General features: G+C 40.5%; 1 protein-coding gene across 1 annotated transcript in view; it reads right to left on the bottom strand.

Annotated features, from left to right (window-relative positions):
• The window catches only part of CEP57L1 (centrosomal protein 57 like 1), a 115,617-nt gene that overhangs the window by 11,202 nt on the left and 90,329 nt on the right, over window positions 1-14,086 (bottom strand). Inside the window, exons 13-17 of the transcript XR_003793715.1 lie at window positions 11,580-11,743; window positions 8,364-8,435; window positions 7,850-7,960; window positions 1,476-1,589; window positions 262-452 (exon numbers count right to left, since the gene is read on the bottom strand). The gene's annotated coding sequence lies outside the window, so the exon portion shown is untranslated. The remainder of the gene's footprint in view (window positions 1-261; window positions 453-1,475; window positions 1,590-7,849; window positions 7,961-8,363; window positions 8,436-11,579; window positions 11,744-14,086) is intronic.

The raw sequence follows: 14,086 nt of genomic DNA, 5'->3' as shown, positions 1-14,086 counted from the left end.
GAACTTATAGCGTGAATATGAAATAGTTTAACAGAAACATCTTTGAAAAAGCTAAATGGAGTAATTTCATTAGAGCAAGGTTCCAAAATAAAAAAGTTTCAAAGGTCTCAAAGAAAAAAGCTAGTGACCCATTATTTTCTTGTCATTTGTAAGGCAGGGAACACAGAAACTGACAATCGAAAACTAAGTGAGAGGTGTGAGAAAACAATGTGCTGCCCATCCTGGGAAGGCACTACATCACCATATAACTGTTTCACGTACCTGCAGGTAGTGGTGTATAGTCTTGAGTGAGGGTAGGTGACACAATAACTAATTTGTGTAAACAGTCAGGTCTTCCTGTGCCACTAAGTTAGGAGGATTGTTTTTTCCCATAAGGAAGTTTTCTCCTGCAACAATCTATCAGCTCTCTGAAGGGCAACATTGTACTCCTGCATAATGTAGGCAACTTGTTTCTGTTTAAGAGAGATGCAAAGACAGAACTTGGTTATTTACAAGCCTTATTTCTTGTGTCATTTGCTTCCAAGTACAGTGTAATACTGTTTGGGAACCAAATAAGAGGCTTTTGGAATATCAAAATTCTTCCATATTCTGAATTTGGCTGACAAGGACAGTGATCAGTCACATTCTTAGGACTCTGAAGGAGAGTGACCCAGCAAAGAGTCAGTGCACAAGGATATTTAGTAACTGGAGTTGACTTCTTAGATTTTTACCTGTAGCCTATGAAGAAAAATGCATTTTCTATAATATAAAGCTTCCTTCAAATCTCATTCTTAAAAATAGGTACCATTTTCTTCTGCCACACGCAGAACTGGCAAGTAAAGGCAGCCACTAGTTCCCTTCCCAACTTTAGCTACCACTTTAAAAGAAATTGACAAGATACACTGTGGGAATGCAAACTGGTACATCTATTATGTAAACAGTATGGAAATTCCTCAAAAAATTAAAAACAGAACTACCATATGATCCAGCAATTCCACTTCTGGGTATACATCCAAAGAAAACAAAATCAGTATATTGAAGATATATCTGTATTCCCATGTTCAATTGCAGCATTATTCACAATAGCCAAAATATAAAAACCTAAGAGTCTGTTGATGGATGAATGGATAAAGAAGATGTGGTACATACACATATAATGGAGTATTATTCAGCCATGAGGAAGAGAGGAATCCTAATATTTGTAACAACATGAATAAATATGGAAGACATTATGCTAAGTGGAATAAGCCAGAGAAAAAGACAAATACTGTATGGTATCCTTTGTATGTGGAAGCTGAAAAAAAAAGGTCAAACTCATAAAAGCAGAGAATAGAACAGTAGTAGCCAGGGGCTGGGGGGCTGGGGGAAAAGGGGAGATGTTGGCCAAAGGGTACAAATTTACAGTTATGTAGGATGAATAAGTCTAGAGATATAATGTACAAACATGATGACTATACTTAATAATAGCCCATAGGTTCTGTTCATGGGCCTCCTACCTTATAAAACGGATAAAGTTGCTCCGTGATCTTACTGTGATGGCAAAATCTCTTCCACCTAAGCATGTGTAAATATTTACTCTGGGCCAGCTGGGTAATTCTCGCTGTATAATACTTTAACAACAACAAGAAAAATTAACACTTAACTACCATGTCATTTCTCAAGTCCTAAGACCCCTTAGGAAAGCAGCCTAACTTCTTTCTACCTTTCAAAATATTCCTACGTTTGCTTTCTGTGCTATGTCCAGGATTTTTTTAGGAACAACCTGGAGGAATGAGATTACTTCATGTTTGTGGAACTGGAAGTCTCAAAAGGCCATTTTTTAAGCATTTGCTTAGTTTACTATCTGGAGTCTCCCCCAGGTTGTCAAAAGTCATGAATCTTGTACTTCAACAATTTACAACCTAGACTCTGCCCTGAATAGATGCATAGTAAGATACATAAACAGGTGAATCAAATGCATACATAATAAGAGGAAATAATGGCACCCCAAATTTTTATAGGGCTTCATGGTTTACAGAGTACTTTCTACATATCTATATATACACATATATTCTTATACATTTACTAATTACATGTATACATTTACTATTTAAAACATATTACTTTATAAATAAATATATATAACTCAACGATGTTGCAAGGTGGGTGGAGTACATATTGTTATTTAAAAAAAAAAAAAATAAAGTCTATTTGGTTAAGATTCTTACCAAAGGTGGAAAGAAAAAATGAACACTTAGAATACAATTATAACAGGAAGACTGGATTAAATCTTAAGAACACATATAATGGGAAAATAAGTCTGATTGTTTTAGAAAGATGTATTTTCTACATGAAGATAATAAAATTGAGAAACCTGTCTCAAAATTGATTTGGAGAGAAAAGCTCTCCAATTAAAGAGGGTGGAGAGGGAGGGGGGAACCAATAAAAACAAAACAAAACCAAAAAAACCAAACCTGGTTCACCATTCAAATTTAAATGAAGCAAGTAGGCATTTTGCCATTCCAACAGATTGTAGTTTCATTTATCAGTTGGTGAACAATTTTAGCAGTGACATAAAAGCCTATAAAATTATCTAAAGCTAAGCTTAAAAGTTTTCTTTTAAACTGAAGTTTATGACTCTAAAATACAAAGCACATTACAAGTGAGATTACAGCTTCTAACCTTAGACCAAGAATTTTACTTATACTTAAAGATAGTCAGATAAGTCAACTCTTTTAAAATATTTTATTTCTGATGATGGAATAAATAGGGCCAGACTTATCCTTCCATCATAAACAACTAGAATATAGGACAAATTACACAAGGCAACTGTTTTCTGACATGAGACAACAGACAATGCAGGACTCTTGTCCTTGAAAGAAAGGAAAAAAATGAAATGAGTCCTGGTTTTCTGCCTGAAGAAGGCAGTTTTTGAACCATAGAGTAGGAAAGCAGAGCACGATGGTCTCTCCAAAATCACGTTTGGGAAGCTGAGTTGGCTGGAGTTTGCAGGGCAGAGTACTGGAGAGGAGAAAGTTATGCAGAAAAAGGGTTCCAGAAATCTGCATAGAGATCCCTTTGAGTTTTTTGCTGACTATTAAGCCCTGAATACAGAGAGCAAAACTCCATGAGGCTGTGCAAAGAATAACTAACTAGGGAACTGTAAACTGAACATTTCTCAGAGTTCAAACAGGACTAGGAGATGTTCACGTTTCAATCAGACAGGGTGAAGAGTCCTCACTGAATACCTGGGGTATTCAGCAGAGACATGAGAGAGGTGACAATTTAGTAAGAAAAATAAACTATCTCTAGAGTAAAGGTAACTCTAAACCTGCTCTAACAAAGCTTAAAAACCAAGCCTTGTAAGTGTGAAGCTGATCTAAAACTTAATTGCCCACCAGAATGAAGACCAACATCTTTAAAGGAATACAAAAAAAAAAAATCAGCATTCAGTAATGTAAAACTGCAAGCCCAGTGTCCAAAAAAATTACTAGACATGCAAAGAAGCAGGAAAATATGATCCACAAGCAGGAGAAAATTAATGAAGAGAAACAGACCCAGAAATGGCACCAGTGAGGAAATTAGCAAACAAGGACTTTAAAAGGGATTTTATTAATATGCTCAGTATGTTCAAGAATTGAAAGGAAAATGTAAACATAAGAAGAGAAATGAAAACTATTAAAAATAATGAAATAGGGACTTCCCTGGTAGCACAGTGGTTAAGAATCCACCTGCCAATGCAGGGGACATGAGTTCAAGCCCTGGACTGGGAAGATCCCACATGCCACGGAGCAACTGAGCCCGTGTGCCACAACTACTGAGCCTGTGCTCTAGAGCCCACGAGCCACAACTACTGAGCCTGAGTGCCACAACTACTGAAGCCTGCACACCTAGAGCCTGTGCTCCACAACAAAAGAAGCCATTGCAGTGAGAAGCCCATGCACTGCAACAAAGAGTAGCCCCCGCTCGCCGCAACTAGAGAAAGCCTGCGTGCAGCAACAAAGACCCAACGTAGCCAAAAAAAATAAAATAAATAAATTTATATAAGAAAAATAATGAAATAGAACTTCTAGAAATGAAAGCTATATGAAATAAAAAATTCATTGGAAGTGATTAACAGCAGATTAGACAGTGCAGAAGAAATGATTAGTAAACTTGAAGATATAGCAATAGAAACTATACAAAATGAAGCACTGGGGGAAAAAAAGACAGAAAAAGATTTAACAGAGCCTCAATGACTTACGGAACAATATGAAGTAATTTAACATATATATCACTGGAGTCCCAGAAGGAGGGATAAAGATAGAAAACATATTTGGAGGAGGGACCTTCAAGATGGCGGAGGAGTAAGATGTACAGATCACCTTCCTCCCCACAAATACATCAAAAATACATCTACATGTGGAACAACTCCTACAGAACACCTACAGAATGCTCGCAGAAGACCTCAGACTTCCCACAAGGCAAGAAAATCCCCACGTACCTGGGTAGGGCAAAAGAAAAAAGAAAAAACAGAGACAAAAGAATAGGGACCTGCACCTCTGGGAAGGAGCTGTGAAGGAGGAAAAGTTTGCACACACTAGGAAGTCCCTTCACTGGTGGAGATGGGGAGTGGGAGGTGGGGGAAGCTTCGGAGCCTTGGAGGAGAGCGCAGCAACAGGGGTGCGGAGGGCAAAGCAGAAAGATTCCTGCACAGAGGACCGGTGCCGCCCAGCACTCACCAGCCCGAGAGGCTTGTCTGCTCACTCGCCAGGGCGGGCGGGGGCTGGGAGCTGAGGCTCGGGCTTCAGAGGTCGGATCCCAGGGAGAGGACTGGGGTTGGCAGAGTGAACACAGCCTGAAGGGGGCTAGTCTGCCACAGCTAGCTGGGAGGGAGTCCGGGAAAAAGTCTGGACCTGCCTAAGAGGCAAGAGACCATTGTTTCGGGGTGCACAAGGAGAGGGAAATCAGAGCACTGCCTAAACGAGCTCCAGAGATGGGTGCGAGCTGTGTCTATCAGCGTGGAACCCAGAGATGGGCATGAAAACGTTAAGGCTGCTGCTGCAGCCACCAAGAAGCCTGTGTGCAAGCAAAGGTCACTATCCACACCTCCCCTCCCGGGAGCCTGTGCATCCCACCACTCCCAGGGTCCCGTGATCCAGTGCATCCCACCACTGCCAGGGTCCCGTGATCCAGGGACAACTTCCCCGGGAGAACACATGGCGAACCTCAGGCTGTTGCAACGTGACGCTGGCCTCTGCCGCCTCAGGCTCGCCCCGCAGTCCGTACCCCTCCCTCTCCCCGGCCTGAGTGAGCCAGAGCTCCCGAATCAGCTGCTCCTTTAACCCCGTCCTGTCTGAGCAAAGAACAGACGCCCTCACGTGACCTACGTACACAGGCAGGGCCAATCCAAAGCTGAACCCCAGGAGCTGAGCAAACAAACAAGAGAAAGGGAAATCTCTCCCAGCAGCCTCAGGAGCAGCGGATTAAATCTCCACAGTCAACTTGATGTACGCTGCATCTGTGAAAAACCTGAATAGACAACGAATCATCCCAAAATTGAGGCAGTGGACCTTGGGAGCAACTGTAGACTTGGGGTTTGCTTTCTGCATCTAATTTGTTTCTGGTTTTATGTTTATTTTAGTTTAGCATTTAGAGTTTATTATCACTGGTAGATTTGTTTATTGATTTGGTTGCTGTCTTTTTTTTAAATATATTTTTTTCCTTTTTCTCTTTTTGTGTGTATGTGTACGCTTCTTTGTGTGATTTTGTCTGTATAGCTTTGCTTTCACCATTTGTCCTTGGGTTCTGTCTGGTTTTTTTTTTTTTGTATAGTTTTTAGTGCTTGTTATCATTGGTGGAGTTGACTTTTAGTTTGGTGGCTCTCTTCTTTCTTTTTTATATTTTATTTTTAATAATTTTTTAATTTTTAATTTTAATAACGTTATTTTATTTTTTTTCTTTCTGTCTTTTTTTGTTTTTCTCCCTTTTCTTCTGAGCCAAGTGGCTGACAGGTTCTTGGTGCTCTGGCCGGGTGTCAGACCTGAGCCTCTGAGGTGGGAGAGTCGAGTGCAGGACATCGGTCCACCAGAGACCTCCGAGCCCCACGTAATATCAATCAGCGAAAGCTCTCCCAGAGATCTCCATCTCAACGCTAAGACCCAGCTCCACTCAACAACCAGCAAGCTACAGTGCTGGATACCCTATGCCAAACAACTAGCAAGACAGGAACACAATCCCACCCATTAGCAGAGAGGCTGCCAAAAATCTTAAGTTCACAGACACCCAAAACACACCACTGGACGCGGTCCTATCCACCAGAAAGACAAGATCCAGCCTTATCCACCAGAACACAGGCCCCAGTCCCCTCCACCAGGAAGCCTACACAACCCACTGAACCAACCGTACCCAATGGGGGCAGACACCAAAAATAACAGGAACTATGAACCTGCAGCCTGCAAAAACGAGACCCCAAACGCAGTAAGTTAAAAAAAATGAGAAGACAGAGAAATATGCAGCAGATGAAGGAGCAAGGTAAAAACCCACCAGACCTAACAAATGAAGAGGAAATAGGCAGTCTACCTGAAAAAGAATTCAGAGTAATGATAGTAAAGATGATCTAAAATCTTGGAAATAGAATGGAGAAAATACAAGGAACGTTTAAGAAGGACCTAGAAGAACTAAAGAGCAAACAAACATGATGGACAACACAATAAATGAAATTAATTCTCTAGAAAGAATTAATAGCAGAATAACTGAGGCAGAAGAATGGATAAGTGACCTGGAAGATAAAATAGTGGAAATAACTATTGCAGAGCAGAATAAAGAAAAAAGAATGAAAAGAATTCAGGACAGTCTCAGAGACCTCTGGGACAACATTAAACGCACCAACATTCGAATTATAGGGGGTCCCAGAAGATGAAGAGAAAAAGAAAGGGACAGAGAAAATATTTGAAGAGATTATAGTTGAAAACTTCCTAATATGGGAAAGGAAACAGCCAATCACATCCAGGAAGCACAGAGAGTCCCATACAGGATAAATCCAAGGAGAAATACGCCAAGACACATATTAATCAAACTATCAAAAATTAAATACAAAGAAAAAATATTTAAAGCAGCAAGGGAAAAGCAACAAATAACATACAAAGGAATCCCCATAAGGTTAACAGCTGATCTTTCAGCAGAAACTCTGCAAGGCAGAAGGGAGTGGCAGGACATATTTAAAGTGATGAAAGGGAAAAACCTACAACCAAGATTACTCTACCCAGCAAGGATCTCATTCAGATCCGACAGAGAAATTAAAACCTTTACAAACAAGCAAAAGCTAAGAGAATTCAGCACCACCAAACCAGCTTTACAACAAATGCTAAAGGAACTTCTCTAGGCAAGAAACACAAGAGAAGGAAAAGACCAACAATAACAAACCCCAAACAATTAAGAAGATGGTAATAGGAACATACATACTGATAACTACCTTAAATGTAAATGGATTAATTTTAGGCAATTCCAACTTTTTTCACTTTTATTATAATGCTGCAATAATAATCTTTATGGAAAATCCTTCCCCCCAGGTTGTGAGTTATTTTCTTAAGAGAGATTTCCAGAATCTTCCCTAGGTCAGCCAACAGTTTTTGAGGTCTGCGACTATCTTAGTCAATGTTGTACTGCTTCATAATACCAGCACAGGGAGTAACTAGTAGAAACTTAGTCAATTGTTTAGTGACTATAACTAAGCTGAACTTAAATGGCGTGGGTCTCTAACAAAGAAGAGCATTTATATTAACCGAGTTCTGCAAACCACACATACAGAGAAAATCCTACCCTGGCCAGAGGACATACCAGAAAGCCAGCTTTGTTCATACATTTCCACCAAATTCCAGATCTACTTTTCAAATTGCAAAATGACTCTTACCTGCAACAGAAGCAAAGGTAAATTTTCAGAAGTGTACTCTCTCCTTAGGCAGCTCTCTAGCTCCCTCTGCATGACATCTGTTTGAATAACAAGAGGTTTTGACTCAGCCACCTAAACCCGGGGTTGGGGGTGTGGGGAACGGAGCAAGCAAACAAAAGGAAAGAAGGAAATAAAACTATCAGGGTCTATGACGGAAAATGGCATATAATTTATGATAGTTTTTATACAACACATTATGCTGTTACATATAATGAATTTCCAAATAATGAATTTTAACATCACAAATCAAGGAACTGTAAAGTTTAAAACACTACAGAAATCAGATCTCTCCAAAGAAGTATTGGCCTGCTCTGATCCAGCAGTGAGCTGAATATTGGGCTGTTTTGTCTTTGTAACCACTGTCAATAAGATCAGCTGTTTGTTTGCAAAAATAAGCTTTCCCTGCTAACAGTTTCCAACAAGTTAGCAAATTCTAATTTATTGTTGTGTTGAAATAGCCCACTCTTCTACTCACCGTTAAGTTTTCTTTAGAGCCAGTTCCCTTTCTCTTTGAAAGTAAGAAATGTCCTTTGGCATTTGAACAGAGCTGCAGAAAGTTTTATGCAATAGAAGCTGTAATTATAGAAGCTATAATAAATCAGATTAAAGATAGGCCCTGATTAATCTGTAACTCCACAACTGCTCATTTCTAAATAAGTGTATCGTATTATACTGGAATGTTGGGGGCATGTAAAGGCCACAAGCTTCTGTCTTAGTCAGAATCTCTCTTGTGTACACCTCATGCCGGTTAAACCTTTCCCTGGGCCAGTTTTTCTCTCCTTCTCATACAAACATCGTCTTTCCTCTACCCCTGATTTACCTCTTTATTTCTGACAATAGTAAGGATGTTTCTTTCCCCCACCCATATTTCCTTCAGTAACCACATTTCTAACAACTACTGTGCTTATCTGACCTCTATCTTACCGTAGCTGACACATAAAATCATTATTTAATAATTTAAACAAAATGTTTTTATTTTTGTGCTCTTGCTCAATTATCTAGAGGGTGAAAATGACCCTTAAATATCAAACATGAAATACTTTGGAAATTATTTTCACCAAACTTTCTTCTTCAGAAAAATTATTTATCCCTAGGAAAAGCATAGCAGAAGTGTCTGCTTAAGCACCCTCTGACTGCTGTCCAAGCCCAATCATGAGGAAGTTGTTTGTACCAAAGGCTCTGACATGAGGAGGTACAAGCAGCACTGCCTGGGGCCTGATAAGAGGTTGGATCCTGGGTCAGGAAGAGGAGCGCTCTCCCCATTGGGTGTAAGATACACCCCAAGGCTTGGCAGCTTTGGGAACATTGCAACCATGGAGCAGATGTTACTTCCTTAAGATGGGACTTCGGGAACACTGGCAAGGGAGCCACAGGAGATAGTTCTGGAACACATGTGAGAAACCACCTTGAGATCTGAGGGGGACTGTAGTCAGTAAAGTATGGTTAATGTTCATATGACTGTTATCGGTGCCCATGGATAAGTTTTAAGGGAAGATAAAAATAGACTTGCCAGCAGTTCACCCCACTGGAGGCAGTGGTCCTGTGCAACGAACACCAGGCTGACAGTCAGGAGGTCCCTCAGCCACGTGAGGCTAAGCTTGATCCATTTGTGTTGAATTCACAACTGCAGTTGGAATAATGCCTTCCCTTATCTCCTCATGTCTTGGTTTTTTGTTTTTTTTTTTTTGCGGTACGTGGGCCTCTCACTGTTGTGGCCTCTCCCATTGCGGAGCACAGGCTCCGGACGCGCAGGCTCAGCGGCCATGGCTCACGGGCCCAGCCGCTCCGTGGCATGTGGGATCTTCCCGGACCGGGGCACGAGCCCGTGTCCCCTGCATCGGCAGGCAGACTCTCAACCACTGTGCCACCAGGGAAGCCCTATGTCTTGGTTTTGATGGAAAAAAGACACAAACTCTGAAAGGGTAAAAGCATTAATAAATCAAAGGTATAACTTCTGTAATTACTGGGTATGTGAATTCTGGCTGCAGCCTCATGGAGGTGGAGAACCAGTAACCACCTAGAAAGGGGACCAGCTACTAAAGGCAGTCAGAGAAAAAGAAGAAGCCCATCCCTTCCCTGCCCTTTGGTCTTCTAATTCTTTGGCATGCTGGGAGATTGGGTGGGATTCTGGGTTTAGTTCTCTGACCCACTCTTGCTTAGACCATGCTCAGACCATGCCTTTCCTTTCAGTTAACCTCAAAGTGTCTGCGAATGACCTAAAAGAGATTGGTGAACATGGTATGTACATCAAGCCAAAAAAAGAGATCCACTCATTTGTTCATCAACATACATTCATTCATCTATGTATTCGGCAAGCATCTATGAAGCACTTAACAACCACAAAGACCTGGGCTTATGGGGGCAAGATGAGGGAAAGAATGGTAAAGAAGGAAGGAAGCTAGGAAGGAAAGAAGGAAGGGAGGGAGGGAGGGAGGGTGGAAGGAAAGATGACTAAGGCACAGTTATCCTCCAGTTCTCAATAGATTTTGTAGTCTAGTAGGAAATGAGAATTCTAAAGTTATTATCAGGAGTGGATATTTTCCATGGACTCCAGAACCAAGCACAACACCTGGCAAACAGAAGGTGATCAATAAATGTTTGTTGGATTAATAGTTAGATTCTTTAGGTCCAGTGTTTGGTGGTTTTGGGGAGTGGAGAAATACAGGTATCCAGAGATTTCCCATCACTCTGTCCTAAAAGGGACTTCAGAAAACCTTTCTTACCACAATGCACAGTGGGCAGCCCCTTGCCTGACACTCGGACATTTAAGTTTTAACAATATCAACACTTGATCTTTGCATGGTGTTTTATAGTTTTCAAAGTGCTTTAGCATGCATGATCTCAACTGACCTTTATAAGGTAGGCAAGGTACATATTTTTAACCTTTCAAATAAAGGAACAAAAGCTGGGAGAAATTATGACTTGCATGGTTCCATTCCCTTTCCACTTGATCACACAATCCTTGATCTGCTTCATATACCTCAGGGCTTTAAATACCAAATTATAAAATACACTAAATACTGGTTTTTCAGAATCATCTTTGGAAGGAGGTACTAATGTACCTATTTCCTGCTTCTTCTCCAGACCTTCCCTCTCCAACCTTCACCATCCACATTGTGTTTACTCAGCTACTCAACCTAAAAGGGTCCTTATTACTGCTCCTCTTGACCAATTGTGGCAGTAGCAGAAACAGAGGAGTCTGAATGTCCTGGGCCCATGAGGGCTGAATTGGCTACCCTGTCTCTCTAAAAGAATTTGATTGCTATTGTTGGCAGCATTTACCTATAGAATAGCTCCTAATAGAACATCATTTTGCAGAATTCATTATCAAACACCTCACATTATTTTCGTTTTGAAATTTCTCATCAAAATCAAGGTCAAATTCAGTTAAAATATCATTGGAGAAAATGAGATTTTATTGACTATGATTTGTATAGTAGCTTCTGGAACTTTAAGACAATGATATTTGTGAGATGTAAGAGCACTTTTCCTTCTTCCTTGGTAGCACATTGCCTCTAAATGCCTTGACAATTCTAGAATGTAGGAAAACCTTAGGGGCAGCAGTTAAGTCTGAGCTTGAGATGATGCCAATTGTCCAAGTAAAAAGGAGAGGGGGTTCTGATGGAGACTATGGGATGAGAGTAGGGGTTAAAGCCCCTGAAGACCATGCCTTCACACTGCCCTTATTTACCTGTAAGCTCGATGAGTTGACCCCTGAAGAGTCCCCTGTTCTTCTGTCTCAGACTTCAGTTCTGTCAATTGTACAGCCAGTTCTTTTTCCAACACCTGTATCCTTTCTGTGGAAGCAATCTTATAACTTTCATCCATGGTCTGCATTTACTAATTTTCTGATCCCTGAAAAAAAGAGAGAAAAAATTTGTGGCCGACTTCCTCAGTGACCATTAACCAGTGCATGGGACTTTGTCTATCATTGTCCAAGAAACCATGTCAGTTTTGTCGAAATGTATGCTTTTGTAATTTGGAGAAACAGCTGGACCAGACTGCTGTCATTTATGAGTTAATTACCATTTGGTAAACAGTAGAGAAAACATAACATAGGTTAGAATATCCATTGACCATCTTTGTTCAGCCCAGCTCACCTTTAGAAACATCTCTGTTCCAGCTTTGACTGTGAGGGTTTATTAAATGAGTTTGCATCCACCCTGCCTGACTTCTGTTGTCTTCATAAAGGCTGTAAAGGGGATTACACACTAAATGTTATGAGTGGTGGTTACTGCTGCTTTCTAATACCACTTCAGCTGGAACAAACAATAGGTGTGCGCAGGATCCCTCTACTTGCCTAAAGTATATCTCCATAAGCCTTTCTGAAGGCATGAGCTTCTGACCACGGGTAATAGACTGAGGGTGCAGGTCTATGTCATATGATCATGATCCATGTACTTTTGGGTTTGGAAGAAAATCACGCTTACTCATTTGAATGTGTTTTCTTAATTCTGAATGCTGATATTTGTCATATAGCTTTTACAATGAAATAAAATAGTTGATAACCACCTCCTACCCCCACTGCCACCCCAGTTCACAGCCTGTCAGATTCAACACAATTGTTTGCTAAGTACTTAGTGTCAATATTTTAATGAACAACATAGATTAACTTCATGACCCAGAATGAGACCCACGAATTGCAGGAGATTCAGTAGATGATGTGTTTCTTGTGCTACTGCTGCCCTCATCTGTCCTGGATGAGAAGGGGTAAAGTCACAAGAAGGGGTAAAATATTTAAACTTTCCTTTTTTCCTTTGACATTTCTAAGATTTTCATTTTCAGAGGTATTTCATTTTCTCAAGTTACTCTGCTGCCTTTTCAACAAATAGGAAAGATGTAGAGATGTTTTGTGTAGAGGCTACCTTTGGGAGCCTATTCATTCTTTTTATAAATATTAAAAATGGAAATGAGCATTGTGTTCAGTCTAGGTTGTGAACCTGCAGAGTTATAAATCTGTCATGTTTGGCACACTGCTGGAGCTCAATAAAATGCACTGTTGTTGTTCTCAGCAAAAGTAAAATGTTGTTATGAAAAGTATTTGCCACTTGGCAGTGTCCTTTCAAGTTGGGCAAACAGTTAAACAGCTGCCTTAACAGCTGCATTCCAACCAGCAGCCAAGAGGGGCAGCAACACAGACTGACATTCTTCTCCCAAAGGATGGATATTCTGCCCTTATTTCCTGGTCACTTTCAACACTTCACAGCTCAGAAATGAGAACATTTAATCCTGCATCATTTAGCTTGTTACACAGTCAAGTACAGTATTCACAAAATTAACATAAGGAGAGGTTGGTCTTTGCCAACTGTCCATGAAATGCATCCAACCCAGAGGAATCCATGCCTGCTGAGCACTCATGGCTAGTGTGAAAGAGACAGACAACTGTTTATTTATTTATTTATTTTTAACATCTTTATTGGAGTATAATTGCTTTACAATGGTGTGTTAGTTTCTGCTTTATAACGAAGTGAATCAGTTATACATATACATATATCCCCATATCTCTTGCCTCTTACATCTCCCTCCCTCCCACCCTCCCTATCCCACCCCTCTAGCTGGTCACAATGCACCGAGCTGATCTCCCTGTGCTATGAGACTGCTTCCCACCAGCTATCTATTTTACATTTGGTAGTGTATATATGTCCATATATACACTACCACTCTCTCACTTTGTCCCAGCTTACCCTTCCCCCTTCCCGTGTCCTCAAGTCCATTCTCTAGTAGGTCTGCGTCTTTATTCCCATCTTGCCCCTAGGTTCTTCATGACCACTTTTTTTTTTTTTAGATTCCATATATATGTCTTAGCATACGGTATTTGTTTTTCTCTGTCTGACTTACTTCACTCTGTATGACAGGCTCTAGGTACACAACAGTTTATTTTGGGAGAGGGAAAGATGGGTTCCATTTATCGAGCGCCTACTCTGCGTGAGACAGGCACTGGGCCCTCATTTAACGTCTCAGAAAAGAGATTCTCAAGAATTGTTTCAATAGTGTCTTTTAAAAAATAAATACATTTAATTAACTATCGACTATAAACAAACAAACCAACCCCCCCCTTTTTAAAAGTGGGTTTAAAAAGTGGTACAATCTAAGCTCTAAGGAAAAGATGGTGAGATTAGCTTGAGTAGGGTTTGAGGGTGTTTAATAGGTAAAGTGGGCTTCGATGGGGTTAAAGCAGGAATGTTTAGAAGAGAAATA

The sequence above is a fragment of the Monodon monoceros genome, unplaced genomic scaffold, assembly GCF_005190385.1.
Source record: "Monodon monoceros isolate NGI ecotype Baffin Bay Population unplaced genomic scaffold, NGI_Narwhal_1 Super_Scaffold_15, whole genome shotgun sequence".
In the NCBI taxonomy this organism is placed as follows: Eukaryota; Metazoa; Chordata; class Mammalia; order Artiodactyla; family Monodontidae; genus Monodon; species Monodon monoceros.
The sequence above is the reverse complement of the archived record's forward strand: the minus strand, read 5'-3'. Positions and strand labels throughout refer to the sequence as shown.